The 10085-nt window shown below is 49.8% G+C and overlaps 1 protein-coding gene across 1 annotated transcript in view; it reads left to right on the top strand.

Moving 5' to 3' along the window:
* Window positions 1-7540: 7540 nt before the first annotated feature.
* The window catches only part of Tmem63c (transmembrane protein 63C), a 64173-nt gene continuing 61628 nt past the window's right edge, over window positions 7541-10085 (top strand). Inside the window, exon 1 of the mRNA XM_042692652.1 lies at window positions 7541-7618. The gene's annotated coding sequence lies outside the window, so the exon portion shown is untranslated. The remainder of the gene's footprint in view (window positions 7619-10085) is intronic.

Here is a 10085-nt window from a genome sequence, read left to right as displayed (position 1 = left end):
TAAAAAATAAATAAAGCCAGGCACACCTGTAATCTGAGGATCGGGGTTCAAAACTAGCTGAGGCATAAAAGACTCTCATCTCCAATTAATCACAGAAAAAGCCAGAAATGGCAAGTGGTAGAAACTCAAGTGGTTGAGTGCTAGCCCTGAGCAAAAGGAGCTCAGGGACAGCACCCAGGCCCAGAGTTCAAGCCCCAGGACAGGCAAATAAACAAACAAACAAACCCAACATGGTGTTTATGCACGCACGTGCACACACGTGTGCGTATGTGTGCATGTGTTCTAACTCTTTTTAAAAGAAAGATAAAAACCAAACCATCTTGATTATTATCAATGGTAAGTATAAAACAAGTCAAAGAAAGTATGAGAGTTAATCTCATTGTCAACCTGACTGAGGGATGCATACACCAGTGGATATGTCTGATGGCCTTTCAGCAATGCTGAAAAAGATCACCAGGCCTCTACATAATCAGTGAACCAATTCCTTGGTGGAGTCATCATAACCTAGCATTATGGGGAGGGGGTAAAAAGTAGATGGGGGTCTAACTAGAGGAGGTAGGTCCCTGGAAGTATGCCCTGGGGGCTGAATCTTGTCCTTGTGTCTGCCCTGTGCCTTTTTCTTGTTTCCTGTCTGCTATGATGTTGAACTGTTCCACCACACCCACCCTTGACACACTGGGTTGAACCCTCTGAAAAGGTTGTCTGTGTTGGGTGTTTTGTCAACAGCTTTGATAAAATGATCAGGACAGGATTTCCATGTAGGTCAGGATAGGGTTGTGTCTAGGAACGAGGGCTGGGAAAGAAGGGGTATGAGTGGGAAACCACACAAGGGAAAATCCTGAGGGAAACCTAGTTTTTGACTTGGGTGTTGGTTATAAAGTGTTTGCTTTTTAATTATTCATGATCGTGTTTATTTGTGTTTTGTATATACTTTTCTGTACATGGATTTTATTTCACAAAGCTAATAAAGGCTGTAAAACAAAAACGATTATTACTGAAAACTGAAATCAATTCCCAAGGGAAGCAGTACAACAGAGCTGATTTCAAGAACCTTGGCCTGAGTAGAGGCAGAATCCTTGCTTTCTCACCCAGAAGAAAGTCATCATTTTGTTTCATTGGGATTAACTTGTGGGGAGGGAGCTTCTTTAGATCAAATAGAATATCAATATGAGAACCTATAATTCAAGCCCACCAGTGTTTGCTCACAATCCTAGCTACTCAAGACACTGAGATCCAAGGATCATGTTTCAAAGCCAGACCAAGCAGGAAAGTCCATGAGATTCTTAATCTCTAACCACCTAAAAGGCCCAAAGTGAAGTTGTGGTTCAAGTGGTAGAGTACCAGCTTTAGTGTAAAAGCTAAGTGACAGTGTCTAGGCCCTGAGTTAAAGTCCTAAAAATGGTGTGTGTGTGTGTGTGTGTGTGTGTGTGTGTGTGTGTGTGTGTGTGTGTGTGTATGCTTGCACATACACACTCCAAAACACATAATTTTTTTTTGGGGGGGAGTCAGTATTGGAATTTGAGTTTATGTCATCATACTTGGTAGGTAGGCATTCTACTGCTTGAGCCACATTTCCAGTTCTCCATATTTTTTTTTTCTTGTAAGAGGGTCTCATTGTGTAGCCCAGGCTCAGTCCCAAACTTAATCTACCTGCCTCAGTCTCCCAAGTACTGGGTTACAGATATATGCCACTGTGCCCAGTGTCACATATTCTTCAATGACCTGCCCCTTCTGCTCATCCACAATTGAAGCCAGGTGCCAGTGCCTCACACCTATAATCCTAGCTACTCAGGAGTCTGAGATCTGAGGATCATAGTTCAAAGATAGCTCAGGCTGAAAAGTCCTGGTGAGACCTTATCCCCAACTAACCACCAGAAAACCAGAAGTGGCCCTGTGGCTTGAAGTGGTAGACTGCTAGTCTTGAACAAAAGAGCGTAGGGACAGCACCCAGGCCCTGAGATTAAACCTTAAGACCTGGGGGAGAAAAAGACAGAATTGAGATAAGGCTGTGCAGATTCCAAACCCCAGAGCTGTCAGAAAATGTCCAGTATTCCAGAATGACTCTTGGCTTCCTTTGTGATGTCACCAACATCTGCTTCTAACCACACCCCTCAGAATTTCTCAATATTGATCTTTGGTAGTGGCTGTTGGTGGTAGACAACACTGACCTCCTTCTTCTCAGAGAGAAATACTGGCTAACAAGGCTGCTGGCTAAGATGCTGACCTGGTGGGGCTTTGGTGAGTGGGGACTAATCAGGGTTGGAGAGGGCACGGAGGCTAGGGCTGCCCCTGGAGAAGGCAGGCCTGGATTCTCTGCCGTGGGAGCGCCATGTGATTCCAGGGGGATCCTCTCACCTGTGGGGAGTGTGGACGCTCAATGGGAGCAGTACTGTATGCTAGAGAGCTCCTCTCTAGAAACCCATACCTCCCTGTCCAGTTATTAAAGAGGACACTGAAAACATGGTTTTCCATTCCAGTACATCTCCTCCTACCTTCTGCACAGGAAATTCTCTACCACCTGGAAAGGCAGGTTAGAGTTTGTGATAGAATCCTGAGCTCTCCCAAATGGACCTCTCAGCCTTCATTTGGCCCTTGGACAAGGACTATCCATGAGCATTTAGATTGCTGCTGAAAATGTGAATGATGTCTTAGTTCTGTCTTAAAAATACTGCCCCTGCCAGTGTTATAAATTTATATTCTGGATCCTCTAGCAGAGCCTGAACCCTGCCACCTCCAGGCCCTGCCTAGCAATCTCCCCCCAGCACCAGGCCCAGGGAGATGGGGACATTAGTGTGTGGTTTCTCCTCTTCAGGATCTGAACTCATCAGAGTAGCACTCTGAGAAATACGCAGGGCTGGGAATGTGACTTAGTGGTAGAGTGCTTGCCTTGCATGCATGAAGCCCTGGGTTCAATTCCTCAGTACCATATAAGCAGAAAAAGCCGGAAGTGGCGCTGTGGCTCAAGTGGTAAAGTGCTAGCCTTGAGAAAAAGAAACTCAGGGACAGTGCTCAGGCCCTGAGTTCAAGTCCCAGGACTGGCAAAGAGCGAAAGGGGGAGGGGAAGGAGAGAGAGAGAGAGAGAGAGAGAAAGAGAGAGAGAGAAAGCACACAAGAGCAAGGACATCTATCCATTTCATCTTTTCTTCTCATTTCAAAGGTCCCTGAACATATCATCTGGGCTATGTGGTAAGGTCACCTACAGTCGTGTTCATAGTACCTGGCTGGACTTGGCTTGGGCAGTTACCATCATTTCTGCTATGAGAGTCTTTGCCAGTCCAGGTGTTTCTGACGAGATATCTAGGCATTAGAGGCCAGTTGTCAGGGCCACCAAGGGATTAGTAACACTGGCTGGGCCTCATAGTTCTTCACTGGGCTGGGCTAGGAACATAGGCAATTTCACAGACAGGAATTTCAAGCCAGCCAGTAGATCTTCATCAGCATTGTCGTGGAAGGCAATGTGGACTTCACCCCCATAGCCAGTGGGAAGTACTTATTGAAGTAAAAAGGACACCATTTGATATTAACTTGCAGTCTTGGCTGGAGAATGTGGCTCTAGTGGCAGATAGCCTAGATGGGTCACTTGTGGCTCATGCCTGTAATCCTAGCTACTCAAGAGGCCGAGATCTGAGGATTATAGTTCAAAGCCAGCCTGGAAAAAAATTCCATGAGACACTTATCTCCACTAAAGAGCCAGAAATGGAGCTGTGGCTGAACTGACACATGCCAGCTTTGAGCACAAAAGTTCAGGGGCAGCACCCAGGCCCTGAGTTCAAGCTCTAGGACCAGCACACACACACACACACACACACACACACACACACACACACACACACACACACACACACACACACACACAACCGAATTGTAGCCTTGTTAGGAAGGAGTATTAGTGAATCCATGTATCAGCTCTGACCCTTTAGGAAAAAGGTCATTTCAGATGATTGAAGTTCTGGATACTGAAAGTTCCTCTCCTTCACATGCAAACTTTAGCTATTTTAATTAATTAATCAATTAATTTTTTTGTTGGTCTTGGGGCTTGAACTCAGGGTCTGAGTGCTGTCCCTGAAGCTTTTTTGATCAAGGCTAGGATTCTCCTGATATTGGAGATAAGAGTCTGATGGATTTTTCTGCTCAGGCTGACTTTGAACTGTAATCCTCAGATCTCAGCCTCCTGAGAAGCTAGGATTACAGGTATGAGCCACCCACACCTGGCAATTTAAATTATTTTCTAACTATGTTATAGAATTGTTTTCCTTCTTTTTTTTTTTTTTTTGCCAGTTCTGGGGCTTGAATTCAGGGCCTGGGCACTATCCCTGAGTTTCTTTTGCTCAAGGCTAGCACTCTACCACCTGAGCCACAGTGCCACTTGCAGCTTTTTCTGTTTACGTGGTACTGAGGAATCAAACCCAAGGCTTCATGCATGCTAGCCAAGTACTCTACCACTAAGCTACATTCCCAGCCCTGTTTTCCTTCTTCAAAAAATATCAGCAATTGGTCAATTACTTAACCTTCTTAGGCAGGATTTTTGCTCTGAGTCTTATTTCCAATTTGATCTTATACTATAGCCAGTCCCTATGCCAAATGACTCTCAACTCTTTCTTCTTGACATCCATTGCTTTTGTGCTTGTTTGTTTCATTATTCCTTTCTCTTTCTAATATGCTTCTGCATATTCTGTTGCAAGTTTGCAAACCAAGCACCTAGGCTTAACTGTTAGGCTATTAGCTCACCTGCTGTAACAGAGACCAAACAATGATGGATTTACAGGTATCTTGCTCTTTCTTTGAAAAGACCAAGGTGATGGGCATTCCAGACCCCAACCTCTAGGTCAACCTGAGGTTCTTTCTGTCCTGTTGCTTGGCCAGTCCTAGGGAGTTGTCCTGGCAGTAGCATCAAAGCTACTTATCTCCACCCAGCTCATGTCCTAGTCTTCACAAAGGGGAAAAATGTAGGGGGGAAGGCTGCTTCCTTTCAAGGATCCCTACCATTCAAACCCAACCATCCCCTTGCAGCTGGTTGCAAGGGCACCTGGGATTTGTAGTCTTTAGCAGAGTTGTCATGATGCAGATTGCAATCCTCAGAGTTCTATGAGGAAGAAGGAAAGAATGCATCCTGGAGGGGGATGTGCGGTCTCCCTACACCAGACCTGTTGAAATCATGTTAACTGACTTTGTCAGACAATTCCACCCATTTGGACTACTCAGAGGCATTTTGTTTCTTTTATATTACACTGGATTATGCTTCCAGACAAGTACACATCTAATGATGTGAACTACACAGTTCATGAAGTCAAGAACAGACCTAGTCCTTCAGTGATGACAATCGAGGTCATGAGCACACCCACTCCAATGCAGTGCCACAGGCACTCAGAACAAATGCCAGTCCCCCTGCCATTCATTCAACCCCACCAAGAATCTTTACAGGTCTGACACTTACAAGGGTAGTTGATGTGTAGTTGATTGGGACATTGGAACATAGGCTGTACATTGGACTGTACAGCCCATCTGGCATGAGCACAGGCCCTCCTTCCTCTTTTTCTGCACATCCTCCATCATAGCATGTCAATGACACCTGGTAGGGTCTCCCCAAGGGTTGCAGGGGACTAGGGGGTGAGGTATGGGCTCAGTACAGAGTCTATCTGTGTTGAAAGAACAGATAAGGGAAGAGAACCTGCTCTTGTCTTGATTCTACTCTCTCCCAATATAACATGTCAGCAATAGCCAACATTAGTGCACAATTACTTTTTAAAAATATTTTATTGCAAAGATGCTGTACAGAGGGGTTACAATCACATGAGTAAGGTGTTGTCAACACAATTTTTTTTAATTTCATATTTTTTGTGCCAGTATTGGGGCCTGATCTCAGCGTCTGAGTGTTATCCCTCAGCTTTTGCCATTCAAGGCTGGTGCCCTACCACTTGTGCCATATTTCCACTTCTGGCTTTTTGTTGGTTAATTGGACTTTTTCTACCTGGGCTGGCTTCAAACTGCAATCCTCAGATCACAGCCTCCTGACTACATAGGATTACAGACAAGAGCCACCAGCACAAAGTACTTAATATGCACTTACTTTGGATACAATATCTTATTTAATCTTCATGACTACATAATAACCTTAGTTTATTATTTATCCAACTTTACATGCACACGCAATGAAGCTCAGAGAGGTTAAGTCCCATTTGTTGGTGGTCCCATTAGACTCAAACCCAAACAGTTAGGGTTCCTAAACACTACTCCAAGACTGCCCAGCATGGCAACAGCCAAGCCAGGGATAGAAGTCAGGTCTCAACGGCCTATTATGCAACTGCATCAAAGTTAAAAGTTTTCTTGTACCTTCAATGAATAAATATATGAATGACTGGATGAGTGAGCCTAAGCTTACACGGACAGCCCTTGACAGAATCTGTGTAGTGTCTTACCTTTGTGTTCTTTTGGGGTTCCTGGGGAAGAAGAACCAGAGAGAGAGGGCCATAAGGACTGACATGTGCATGACATGGGGAGACATAACCAGGGTGCACCAGTCTGGCAAGGGCTGCAGTGCTCTGGTTATGTGAGAGCCCACTCTTGAAAAGTTCCCTCTTCTACCCTTTGTGCCCCCCCCCCAAGCGTTAAATGTCCTCTGCTCTCTCTGCTTCCTCTATGGCCCTTTATCATATTGCTAAACAGCTCTGACAATTCCAGTAGAAGGGAGTCACCACTGCAGATCACTCATTAGTGGCTCTGGCAGCCTAGTGCCTTTGCCATGGTAATTTGTAGCTCCTGTCTGGTTAGCTATTGTACTGCCAGTGCTCACTAATGTGGATGAAGTCAATGTTCCTGTCCCCACCCCACCCCCAACAATTTCTTACTTTGCTCACTAATCTTCAGGGTGCAAACAACTGGTATCTGCCCCAGGGTCAAAACCCATCGTGTCTAGCAGGGTAGCCAGCTTTTGGATGAAACTCAATATCCACTTGAAGATTGTGCCCCCCTCCAAGCAAAACTGTAAAGGGCCCAGCCCAACTCCCTTAGGCCTCTCGTGGGCAGGGCTGTGGCCAATATGTAGATCTTTCTTTTGCTGGAAAAGAGGGGGCAGGAACGGAATGAATAAACAGCGGCCACGGAGCTGTGCCAGGAGGTGGTCTCGGGGTGGCTTTCAGCGGGCGGGCCTGGGAGGCTGCGGAGCCGAGTTGGGGGAGGAGAGCAGGTGGGCCGGGCGGCGGCCCGGAGGCTGGGCGCTCCGGGGGTGCCGCGCGGACCGCAGCCAGGGACCCGCAGCCCGGTGCGTCTGCGATCGTACTTGGCCGATGTTTTCTAGTAGCCCCAGGACCTCCGAGAACGAGTCCGGGTCTTTTTTCCTGGGTTCGCGGGCAGGTCAGAGCGGCTTAGGGCGGGGCCGAGGTTGGCGCCGGCTGGGAGGAGCCGGGATGCCGCTCGCGCGCTGATGCGGAGGGGAATTTGCTGACAGTCCCTTGCCAGGTGGGGCTGGCTTCACCGAGGAGGAGGAGGAGGAGGAGGAGGAGGAAGAGGGAGGACCGGCTGGCAGTCTCCTCCCAGGTAGGGAGCGTGTTCCGGTCCCCGAACCTCGCTACCCGAGTCCCTTTGCCTGGGGCTGGGCCGTGGCGCTGCGGGCGCAGACGTGGTGAGCACGCGGGTGGAGCGCGCCCGGAGCAGGGCCGAGAATCCGGGTGCCGGGCCGGGGCGGGGGCGGGGAAGGACCTCGGGCCGGCGGGGGTGGGCTGGGCTGGGGAGGGGAGGGGGGACTGCGCCACCGAGCCTCGCACGCCGGCTGCCCCCAGCCCGGACCCAGGCAGGGGCCGTCAGGGAAGGCCCTGGCTTGGCAGCCCCGTCTCGGCTGGATGGAAGTGGGCAGAGGCTTGGCCCGGGTGTGTGGGGGGGCGGGGGTCCCCCCTGCTCCTCTCCTCCATGACTAGGTGGGAGTTCGTCTCTCCGCCCCCACGCACCCAGGGATTCCCCGGGGCCCCCTGCCGCCCACTCACCGGGCCGGGGTGGGAGGGGCGGTCCACCCCGCCCGCCCAGGGGTGCTGGCCCCGCTGCTGTGCTGTGAGGGGTCCCGTTCTAGGCGGGGGTGGCTGGATTCCACCCCCCCCCGGGGGGTGCAGAGGTTGCCAGTGTTCTACGAGCTTCCAAAGAAGGCTCTTGGGCACATCCTCACCTTGGCCTAGCGAGAGAAACTTTGGATCTGGATAAAGGCTCCGCTCTGGGGAAGCTGAGATCCAGGGGTGCTGTGACTTCACCAAGGTCACTTAGCAGCCCCCCTCCCCCTCCCTTCCCAGGTAGGACCTTCTGCCCCAGAGGGGCAGAGGCTGGTTTTCGCTTTCTAGACCACTGGTTCTTTCTGGGCTGGACTCCCACCCCAGTGCTCCTTTCCTGAGGATTCAGATCTAGAACTTCTGCGTGAGCTCCAGGTGTGGGGTGTGAACTCTCCAGGGAACTCACCTGGCCAGAGTGGGCTGTGGGCCTGGGCTAGCCTGGTGGATTCAGGGAAAGAGGAGGGTTGGCTTTAGGAGAGGAAGCGTTGATGAGGCCCAGGGAGAGTTCCCCCAGGAAGGGAGAGGAGAGAACTTAGCCCTGTTGCACTGTGATTCTCACTGACAAGGGGTCTGGAGCTGCACTGATGTGTGTGTGCCTTCTCTTAGTGTTCCCGTGTCCATCTTATCCTGTTCTCTCCCGCCCTCTGTTGTCCCAGGAAATAAGTGGACTCCACTGGATCAAAGTTCACGTCTCCAACTTTCCCTCAGTTTACCTTCTTCATTTTCTGGAGGAGAAACAAAAAGGCAGAATGAGAGAATTAGTTCTTTAGTTCTAGAGCCAGCTATGTTCCTGTACAGATAAACTGAGGCACAGAGGGTTCAACTGGCTCTTGCAGGCTTCAGATTCCATGGGCTTCCTGACTCTTTCCCCTACCCCAGGTGGTCTGGAGAGGCTTCCTGATGCTCCTAGTCCTCTCCTCTTCCTCACGCTGGAATGGGACTTCCTCCTGACAGGAGGCACAGTCCCTTCATTTTTTCCTTTAAAGTATGCTTTCTAGTTGCTTGAGGGAAAGGGCTTGAAGAGGGGCCCGGAGGATGTCACTTGGTAATCTTCCCAGAACGTCCCCACAGGCCCCACAGTTCCTATGGGCCTGTCACATCCCTCCGCTCTGGTGGCAGCAGCTATGAACCTGACTGGGGAACTGGACCCTCAAAGAAGTGACACACAGCAGGAGGACCCGGATCTCTCTGACACCATGCCAGGAGAGGAGGTTCTGACAATTACGCTGAGTGAAGGAGTCACCATGTACCTGGCATACAATGGCTACTTTTTTTTTTTTTGTCGGTCGTGGGACTTGAACTCTGGGCCTGGGCGCTGTCCCTCAGCTCTTCAGCTGAAGGCGAGCGCTCTACCACTTGAGCTACAGTGCCACTTCCGGTTTTCTGGTGGTTTATTGGAGATAGGAGTCTCACGGTCTCTCCTGCCCGGGCTGGCTTTGAACCGCGATCCTCAGATCTCAGCCTCCTGAATAGCTAGGATTACAGGCATGAGCCACCAGCGCCCGGCTTGGCTACTTTTTATTTTTAAACCTTCCCTGGGCACAGAGCCCCCCAGGCTGATTCCCTGTGACCACAGCATGCCTAGGGCTGCTTCATGATCACCAAGAATTTCTAGAACAAGTGATCTATGGGAAAGAATGGGCTCCTCAGAAAACAAGATGAGAATCAGCTGCTTGTGGGGTAACAGAACAGCTGGAGAGGAGAGGGTCTGCCATGCTAGAAGAAGAGCTTGTATCAACTCCTCTCCTGGCATCTCTCCTCCAGGAAGAGTCCCTGTGCCCCTAGTCCCGGGTGTATGTCCCTCCAGCCAGGAGGCAGGCTGAGGCCTGAGAGAGCTCCTGCCTGCCCTTGAATTGTGGGAAGACAACCGGATCCGTAGAGCAGAGGGCCAGTTCTGGACCAAGAGCTATTGCTCTCAGTTTCCCTACCTGACAGCAGGGCATGAAGACACCTTTTCCAGATGGGTGGGAAGGCCTTGGAAATGTGTCAGGTGTTCATTACTGATGGGAAATGTTATTCCCAGAGGCTCTGGACTACATGGAAGCCATCTGTGTC

This window comes from Dipodomys spectabilis, unplaced genomic scaffold (assembly GCF_019054845.1).
Source record: "Dipodomys spectabilis isolate Male_0828 unplaced genomic scaffold, ASM1905484v1 ptg000157l, whole genome shotgun sequence".
Taxonomy (NCBI): domain Eukaryota; kingdom Metazoa; phylum Chordata; class Mammalia; order Rodentia; family Heteromyidae; genus Dipodomys; species Dipodomys spectabilis.
Note: the sequence above shows the minus strand (reverse complement) of the source record. Positions and strands in the feature narration are given on the sequence as shown.